The sequence below is a fragment of the Parasteatoda tepidariorum genome, chromosome 5 (genome assembly GCF_982258835.1).
Source record: "Parasteatoda tepidariorum strain Cologne lab strain chromosome 5, Ptep-v5.0, whole genome shotgun sequence".
In the NCBI taxonomy this organism is placed as follows: Eukaryota; Metazoa; Arthropoda; class Arachnida; order Araneae; family Theridiidae; genus Parasteatoda; species Parasteatoda tepidariorum.
Window position 1 is genome coordinate 117,596,253 of NC_141759.1, and position 10,667 is coordinate 117,606,919.

Genomic DNA, 10,667 nt, shown 5'->3' on the forward strand with positions numbered 1-10,667 from the left:
TATTTATTCTAATTTCAGCTCTTTTTTTTAGATGTTTAGTCTGCCGCACAATGTTATGTTACCTGTTATAAAAATTTGAATTAAAAAAAGCAAGTTCCGCAGTGGACTGATTGTTAAGACACGGTTCCCAGCAGATCACCGAAGTCAAGCATCACTGGCTACGGTCAGTGTGCGGGTGGGTGACCACTTGGATCAGTCTGCGTAGGGACCGAGGGTGTGCGGTATTGGTCCTCGTTAAACTGTTCTACCGTAAAGTGCTCGACTTCGCGTGCAGGTCGTCGGGCTACCGAAGCAGAGGATCAAAATTGTGATGGCATGTCTTCGGATCATCCTCAGGGATGTTTCCCAGACCGTCGCCAATTGCTCATTGTGCAGCTCTAGTGCGACGTAAATAAACAGCAACAACAACAAAATCAAAAAAACAAAAAGCTGAAAAAAAGTCATAGAAAACTAGTAAGCTGAAAGCGGAAAAAATACTTTTACACAATCCTTCAAAACTGATTTAAATATTATTATTGTTTTTTTTTTTTTGTAGTATCATCGAGAGTATTTTAAATTAAAAAAATTCAACTAAAATAAGAAAGTTTTTTTAAACTATAAATTTCGGGGTGCACATCCCCAATGAATTTAAATATTATATAATAAAGTATATAATAAATATTATATAATGAAATTATATATTATTATTTCGGTCCCTTCAAGTAGCATTTTAAATTATACAGGGATATATTCGTATGCTGATCTGTATTCGTATGTTGCAATCAAATTCACAAAGACGTGATTCAACCCAGGTGATCCAGGAAAAATAAAGTAGGAAAATTATCTGCAGGGATAGGGGATGTGGTCAGTGGTACGTGGATATCATCAGATTGAAATAGTATTTCAATTTTTACTTTATTTAGGTCGATAGTCCACTTGTTAATTTGAGCTAGTTTCAAATTTATTATAAGTGCTTTCTTTTATTTTGAAGTTTTGTTTGGAGAAAAATTACCAAATTGTGTAGGATATTATAAATGGTGTAAACCAACCAGTAAGTGTAAACCAGGGCCGGATTAACCTATAGGCACACTAACCTAGGGTATAACCTAGGGCCTACGAAATTCAGGGGCCTACGAAAAACTTGGGAGAAAAAAATTTATTGACAAAAATAATTTAGCTTTAAAAACAACAAGTGCACAAAATTATGAAGATACAAATAAAAATATAATATTTTTCGGTAATAAATTATTTTGCAGAATCTTATGATCTAATATATTACTTTTTTGCGATTTTTGGATTCAACGAAATCTTGTATCATGCTGTCGAATTCCAAACTACGCAAAATGTCATATTCAATAGACATAAGTGCGAGCGATGTCAAACGATCTTGATTCATTGTTGAACGCAAATAATTTTTTTTCAATTTTAATCTGGAGAAAGATCTTTCTCCTTCTGCATTTGATCCAAGAATCGACAAAAAAATTCTTAAATATCCTCTTATATTATATCCTCTTTTTGAAAAGGAAGGAGGGGAGGGCCCAAAAATGGCTATGCCTAGGGCCTACGAAAGGTATAATCCGGCTCTGGTGTAAACTTATTTGGTTTGGTAAGTATATATTATGTTGTTCTGCAACGAAGTAAACAAGAAATTTTCTCATTCGTAAAAGATAACAAAACTGAAATAATTCATTTGCTAGTTTGAAACAGTGTTTAACATTCAAGGAACCAGTCTATTTGTTTATTTATTTTCTTGATAAATTTGTGTTTTGTGTAATACTTAGCTTTGTTAATCTGAAATGTTCTAATGTTTCTAAACATTATTATTTCTCAGAATTCCAATTGCTATTTTTAATTGAAATATTATCTTTATTTCTTTGTTTTGTAACTTTTATATTAAGATACTAAGTTTGCAGTATTCATTCTTAAAAAGGAAGGGTAGTAGGACACTAGAAAGAGCCCCTAAAATAGGGCACCCATTGCAGAAGAGAGCATTATTTACAGATATTTGCTTGGCTTTTACGACACTCAAGATATAAAAAAATTTTATCACTTAAATTTTTTTTGAGAAAATTAGTTTAAATTCAAAAATAATTTCTCAGTTAAATTGGTACATTCTATAAATTTGTTTTAAAATTAGCGTAATTATCAAATTTTGAAGCACATGACAAAATATCTATATGGTTCGAGAGTTGGTGGGAAATTTACATTTTTTAAAAATCCTCCGATTGTTTTTCTTTTCATGTTGATAACTATGCTTATTTATGCACTTAATTTTAAATATTTTTCCTTTCTTATCTAGAAGATGAAAATGATCCTTGATATCTTTTTGGAAGCTGAAGATTGCAAACATGTATTGATGGTGTCAATTGATGTCATTTATCATTGGTAGTCTGAAACAAGAAGCTATCAGCTGATCTAATGGTTAGTTAGCAATTAAGCTACCCTTCTATTTTAGTGGAGTATGTTTGCTTCATGCTCTTGCCATTCAGGTCAAATAAAATATACATTAATTTTTTTATTACTTTTCCTAACTAAAATATATTGTATCTAATATACTATAGCTAATATTATGTTTAATTTTTTTTTCAATCTAATTCTCGTGTGAGGAATTTGGATTAACTAGTGTCTGGGTTTGAAAAAACACAGGGTAAATTGGGTTTTATATGAGAAAACCCAGGGAAAATTGGGTGTTTTTCATTTAGTACTCATAAACTTTAAAGTTTTACTGTGTAAATATTTTTATTTATTAAATAGTTCTGTATAAGCTTAAAAAGTGTAAAATGTAAAATACATATAATGAAATTAAAATAAGTTTTAATAACACACTATCACTAATACATATTTGAATCTTTATTGTTAATTATATAACGTTTCACAATTTTTGACTCAAACATTATAAAATATAAATGCAACAGTAATATAAAAGGAACAAGTTTATTAATCTTTTTGTTTTCACACTTATATATATACTATTTTATTAAATATATATATATATATATATATATATATATTATAGAAAACTTGGAACTTAGGAATTTAATGATAAAAGGCACAAAGTTTAGACCCATTTACCGTATATCAATCAAAAAGATTCTAAAATACTTTCTTAATGATCTCAATAGTTTTTGTTTAAAGATATCAAATAGATTCTCTTTACCTTTAGGTATGCTAACAGAATGGAAATGGGGAGTTTATTATTACTTTAAAAACTTTATTTTCAATAATAAGGATAATTTAAATAAGTATAACAATTCAACAAATTTTTCTAATATTGTTCAATCAATTAAGCAACTTCAAAAAAATTTTGTAATTACTCCCATAGACAAAGCTAACAATAATTATGCTATATTCTGTAAAAAATTCTATGCTGAACTTTTAAATACGGAATTAAAAAATAGTAAAAATTTTGAACTTAGTAATTTCAATAATAATATTGTCATTAAAAAAATTTTAGCTTTTTACAAGAGATTAAAAATTAAAATTAGCAATACACAATTTCCTTACTTAATTATCAGTCCTAAATTTCATAAAATTCCAGTAAAATTTAGAACTATCACATGTGGGTCTAATACTTATTTAACTAAACCTGGCACCCTTTTCTCTAACTACTTAAATAAGATTATTAACTATATTACTAAAGAAGGTTTCTCTTGGATTGTCACTAATAATCAACCGATTTTAGATTTCATTAAACATAATAAAATTAATTCTATAGCGACTTTTGATTTCCAGGATCTTTTCAATAGCATTCCCCTTTCTAAACTAAAAGATGTCCTTTTGAATTATTACCATGATTTTAAAAATATCCTTTGTTGCGATTTTGATTATTGGGAAATTCTGATTAATCTTTGTCTTTTTAATAATTATCTTTACAATGGAAGGGATATTTTTCTTCAAATTAATGGAATACCACAGGGATCTAATTATTCATCTCTCTTAGCTAACTTATTTTTGCATTATTATGAAAAAAATTTTACTCTTAGTATTAAATTTGTTTTTAGATATATTGATGACTTAATTATCTTTAATTTCCTAGATTTTACTGTTTTATTGAGTGATATATACCCTGAGGAATTAATCTTACTTCGTAATCATGATGATAACATTAATTTCAATTTTTTGGATTTGGGTATTATGAAAGTTGAAAATATCTGCTTTGTTGATTTATACGATAAAAGAAATGATTTTAATTTTAATATTAATAAACTAGTTACTTGGAATTCTAATGTTTCTAGGAGCATCTATTTAAATACCACTTTTAATGAAATGAACAGAATTAAAAGAATATGTAGTAATATTTATTTATCCAAAAAACAAATCAATAAACTCTTTCAAAATCTGATAAAAAACAATGGATACCCAACTAATGTAATAAAATTTTATATAAAATCATTGAATTAATCGTATATTTTGGTGGATATATTTATTAAACATTTTTTTGTTAATTTTTATGATTTTCCCATGTGCAAATCCATTTCAGGTAAATCCATTGCCAAAATTATTTCTTTGTTAATTTGTATAATTTTTCCATGTGCAAATCCATTTCGGGCAAATCCGTGGTTAGAATTATTTACTAAAAATTCCTTTACTAAATAATTTTCTTTGTTAATCTATACAGTTTTTCCATGTGCAAATCCATTACGGGCAAATCCGTGGATAAAATTGTTTGCTAAAAATATCTTTATTAATTTATACTATTTTCCATGTGCAGATCCATTTCGGGCAAATCCGTGGCTAAAATTATCTACTTGGGTTTTTTCTTTGTTAATTTTTCCATGTGCAAATCCATTTCGGGCAAATCCGTGTCAAAATTATCTATTGAAAGAATTTTTTCTTTGATAATTTAAATAATTTTTCTATGTACTAATCCATATCGTGCAAATCCGCGGCTAAAATTATCTGCAAAACAGGCAATTTATGTTTCTCTTTTCTATTTTATACTTTTTCTTAAATAAACATCTATCTTCTATAACTATTTATGATCAATTTTTAAAATTATCCAGTATAATATTACCTTGCGCACATCCATTTCGGGCCCATCCTTGGTAACTAACAAATCAAAACTCAGAATAACAAATCACTTCAACAGTGCAGTAAGAACGACACTTTAAAACCCTCTTGTTACACTCGATTTGCGCTTTTGTTTTCATCTTTTGTTTTCATATTTTGTAATCTGGCAATCTTTCTGCGAAAGCATTTTTAAATCATTCTTGAAAAATATTCGTCCGTGTAAGTTGAACTGATTTTGCTGCTCGCTTTATAGTCTCCCCTTTTTAATGTTTTTTATTTTATTTTATTATCTGTTTTTACATGTTATTTTTACTTATTTTTACTTTTTGTGATCTATGTCATCTGTTGTTATTTTTTAAAAAAATTTTTGAGTGCTCCTCACACTATTGTATTAATTTATTTAGCTTTGGCTTTATTGATACAATATCAGAAAGCACTCTATTTTGCGGATATAATCGTGTGGGCTGAAGAAAAGATTATATCCTTTTTTCCGGTTTTTTAATTAACATTTCATGATTTTTTTTGATTTTTTTTATTTTATTTTTTTTTTTTTTTTTTTTTTTTTTTTTTATTATTATTTTTAATAAACTGTTGTTTGTTATTTTTTACTTATTATTTCCCCCCCCCTTTTTTTTTTCATATGTCTATTATTTTTCTTTGTTTTGTTCTTCGTTATGAACTTATATATATATATATATATATATATATATATATATATATATATATATATATATATATTATAAATTTATAATCAGTAAAAGCTTCAATTTTATTTGACTTTTATCTTTAATAAAATTAAACTGAACTAAATATTTAATGGTCTTCTATATTTATATAATAAGATTAATAGAAGGTGAACTTAAAATTATGTATAATTTTAAAGAGTATCAGTCACTTATCCTATTTTTCAAAGATTTAACCTTAGAAAAAAAGACTTCATTTTCAGATAAATAATTTTAACTTAATATTTTTAATTTCAAAAAAACCAATTAATATATAAAATTAAATAAAAAGCATAGATAAATAGTTTTGGCTTGTCTTTTTAAAACCAGAGAATGTATCTTGAACTTGTTAATGAACTTGTATGAACTTGTTAATGTATCACTTAGTAGACATCTTAAAAATAATATTTTATTCTTTTGCTATTTTTTAATGGGGATAAGCTTTCTCCAAATAGTTAAAAATTGTCAGTAAATGTTAAGAGTTAACTTAAAGATTAATTTTCAGAGAGCAGCAAACAGATTAATTTTTTAATGCTTCATTTTTTATTTATTATTATTGTCATACACCAGATTCAAAGTGTCCATATTTCTCTCTTAGATGGCAATATTATCTAAGTAGTACTATCTATCTTTGTAGCTCTATCTATTCCTAATTTATTTCGTAGTTTACTCCACACCAAATTGAAAGTTGAAAAGTGTTTTTCGTCAGGGGCAGAGGATGTTAGTGCTCAGTTTAAAGCAAGAAAGAATTGTCAGAAATTTTGTGTAAGCTTGAAAGCTTTTCCCTTTTGGTAGCTTTTCCTTCTTTTTTTTTGCCATAATTTTCCACTATTTTTGTGATGAAAACTGTTGAATTACTGTGTTCAGCATAATTGATTTTGGAAAGTATTCATATCGAAAGTTTTGAATTTCATAACACCTGGCAGAAATTCTGAATGATGCTTAGAAAGCTAGTTTTCTGCTAATTGCTTTTGTTCACCATTTGTAAGTTGTCCTCTTTTTTTGACATTTGTGATGTATGCTAATAAATGAGATGGCTGAACAATCTAATGGAATCTTTTTGCAAAACATTTATTATGATGTTGTGATTCATCAGCTCTGAAATTGTAGTATTTTCTAATTGAAGCTTATTTAAAGCTTCAGAAACAATTGATAACCGTTTTTCCAAATTAATAGCTTCTTGATAAACCTCAAAATTATTCAATATTTTTGACATATTTTTATTGAATTTATTTTGATGTTCAAGAGCAATCTAATGATTTTTACGGTAATTATTGGCAAAAGGTTTTACGAAGTCACAATATGAACTCTACCTTGTATTATTTGGTAATTAAAGCAGTTTTTTTTCTTCATTTGCCCATCCATCTGCTTGATGAACTTCCATAATGTGTTCAATGACACTATTAGAAGATACTTCTTTTTCAACTAAATTTAAGAAACCCACTTAGTGTTCCAAGAAGGTTTTTTCAAGGGAGCCCCATCCAATAAAACACAGGCAGGTTTTCTCAAATTGGGCCCACTTGGCAAACCCTGACTTGTATGAATAGAAACTACTAAAATTCTAAAAAAATTTATGTTCGTCGTTCTTGCTCAAATTTATTACCTTGTTAAAAGAGAAGATGGTAAGTTAGTTTACAATGGATGTTCATTAAGTGTTTTATTAATCTCATTATAACATTTTTAATGCTCATAAATTAGAGTATTTAAAGAAAATTATGGTGCTATTCTTAACCATTAAAAAAATGTTTCCTTTAAACTTTTAAGATTGTTCGGCGCAAAAAGTTATGCTGTGTAACCTGAATTTTTTCTTTTGTCACTTTCTCTTTATGCTGTTCTATCAGAAAATACTTATGAGGATATTTTCATTCTAACTTGCTTTAGTGTCTAGAGATGCCAACCATTAAGATTTATCTTTAATCATTAATTTATTATCTATAATCTTATATTCGAGTAATGAAAATTATTGTTTTTAGAAAAAGTAATCTTCTTAAAATGTCATTTTTTTCTTAAATATTAAGAGATAAGAAATTTTAGTGTAAAAATAGATATTCTACGATAAATTACCCCTGCCTCTTGAAACTATTGCTAAAAGCAAGAAATTGTAAAAAGATATCTAGAAACAAGAAAACAAAAATTAATAAAAGCAAAAAAGCAGAATACCTAATCACCCTTTCACCATTTTTTTTTTGACTCATCAAAGTAAAAAATAAAAGTGCTTGAGGTATCACATGAGACGTGTTATTAGTTATTTTCATTTCTAAAAATTTCTGTGATATATATTTTTTAATTTGAAACCTTTACAAAAGTGATATTTTTTCATTTAATCGTAAATAACAATTTCATAATTCATGTACCCTTTATGTACTTTTATAAACTTTAGTCTTAAAATTGTATTAATTTTTAATTTCCATAGACTTTAATTGTATGATTCAGTGCTTCTGAATACTGATAGCCAGTGTATAAATAATAGCTAGTGTCCCTCTGCAAATATATAAATAATTGTGTTAAGTAAAATTACATTGATTCAATAGGAGCCTGAAACAAAAGTTGAATCTTTTGGTTAAAAGAAATTTCTACTCATAATGATGCAACAACAAGAAGATATGACATGAGCTTTGGAAAAAGGCAGACATCTACCAGGTAGGCTACCATGTCTGACTACAATTCTGTCTTCACTGTTTCATCTGGTAAGTAAAATTTATGCTGATAATTAGTGTTATATTTTTGACATATTGTATTAATCTGTACAATTTTGTCTATATAATATATACAAGTAATTTGTTTTAAAAAAGTTAATCATGCAAATCTGTTTCGGAATATGAATAATCCAAAATACCTTATTTGATTCATATTCTGTTGTGATACCTTTCTGAATAATAAATGTCTGTGGTTCTAAAAGTTTTTGAGTTTCTACATCTTTATTACTAATAAATTAAAAGAAATACAGCTTAATATTTGTATGTTTTTCAAAGGAATATAAAATATGTGCTATATGTTAAAATATTTCTGTATACGAAGTTTAAAAGAGATCATGAAGTTTCTACCCCCATTGAAAAAAAACTAATCGGGGGCAAAAACTTTCCCCCCTGTTAAAATTGTATGTTTAGCTTATTGAGTAATTCTAAGCAAGGATTTATATACTTTAATCTGTAAATAACATAATAAATAGTTTTTTGTGTTTAGTTTTATCATTTTATTCCTAATCTTTAAGAGAGAGAGAAAATTTAATAATTCTTATAGGAATGAAGAAAGTGTATTTAATTTTTTTTATTTAAATACATTTCATTTATTGCTTTTCACTTGAAATTTCTTTTTAAGTCATTGGTTAAATTCTATAAACTTAATTGTGATTAGGACATAAAAGTGAAATGGCATATAACAAAAGCATTGAAATCAATAATAATTAACTGGAATTAATTTTATTTGCATTAATATCTTTTACTCTTTTGTTTAGAATGAAGTATAAGTGTAGAATAATAATTATAGATTATTATTGCCGCTAACTTTATTGGATTTACCAGTACATTTCTGAATCTTGTCAATTCCTCCTGCTCTATTGGTTTAATAAAAATTATCCTTTTTGAATATAATGAAAATTCTCTAAAATTGAGTAAATTTCCGTAAAAAAATCCTGATGGAAATAGAATTTTTACACAATTTATTGCTTGCTTGAATATTTAAATAAGTATTACAAACACATAATCAATGGAATCTCATTTATTAGTAAGTATTTCAATTATATTCATTCGGAACTCTCCTTTTAAATTAATTAAAAAATCTTTTAAATATTAATAATAAATTAGTTGTCTATTACTATTTGAAATTCTACTAAAAATCATTTCAAGTTCATTTAATATTAATCATAACTGGAAAATATTGTAGACCATTCATAGCTATAAGTATAATAAAGTTTTTGTACTTTGATGTCAAAAAATTCCTAAAATTCTTTATATGTAAAATATTTAGTATCTTATGCAACGGTTATCATAAAATTTAAATTTTGTGAAATCTACTGGATTTTTGTCCCATCAATGTTGTCAGTTATAAATATTAAATTGAAAATAGTAAATGAGATTATAAGAGATATACTAGCTGAATACCCGTTCTTCAGATAGGGTGAATAAAAAAGGAAAAGAATCAATAAATCAGTACTGAGAACTCAACGCAATAGTGCTGAAAATCAAAAGGCATATACAACACAATTAAAGAGCTTAATGGAAGAACCAGGTGAATGACAATTTTAAGGGAATTAATAAATTAGAAAAAATTACAAAGTATTTGTGTCAATATGGGTATGTTTAATGTAACAGAACTGTTTTTGCTTTTATCTTAACTAATACTTATTTGTTTTTAATATGCTTTGCATGATTTTTATTTCAAATACTTGGCAGTGGCAAATAAAATGAAGCAAAGAATTATTTGTCCCATATTCTAATAAATTAATAATGAAATAATTTGGGTGCAATTTCTTTTTTCATTCTAAAAATGTCACTTACCTAGTTCTTCCACTAGTTTTTCAATTAATATAGCTAAAATAATTTAAGTTTTTTAAAAATTTAATATTACATGTTGTAATCACTGGTGGCATTATGTTAAAGTAAGCAACGCTCCTTGTTAGTAATTCGTACCATTGAAATATAAATTAAATGTATTTAGCATCACTTGGCATACACTATCTTAGCTACCAGTGGAAAAAAATATTTTCCGAAACTACGGAAAACCAGCTGTAGAATTTTTATCAAAACCAATTCACCAATCACCATAATAACAGCAGTACATATTACTGTTAGTGATAAATATGAATTAAGCCTCAGTTGTGAAAGGATATTTTTTAGGATTTTCTTAAACTAATTTCCCTTTAATCTTCCCTCCATGGGCTTGGCTTTTTAGCACATAGCTTATTTGATTTTATTTTAATTAATACACATTATTATTAATTGAGCACATAGCTTATTT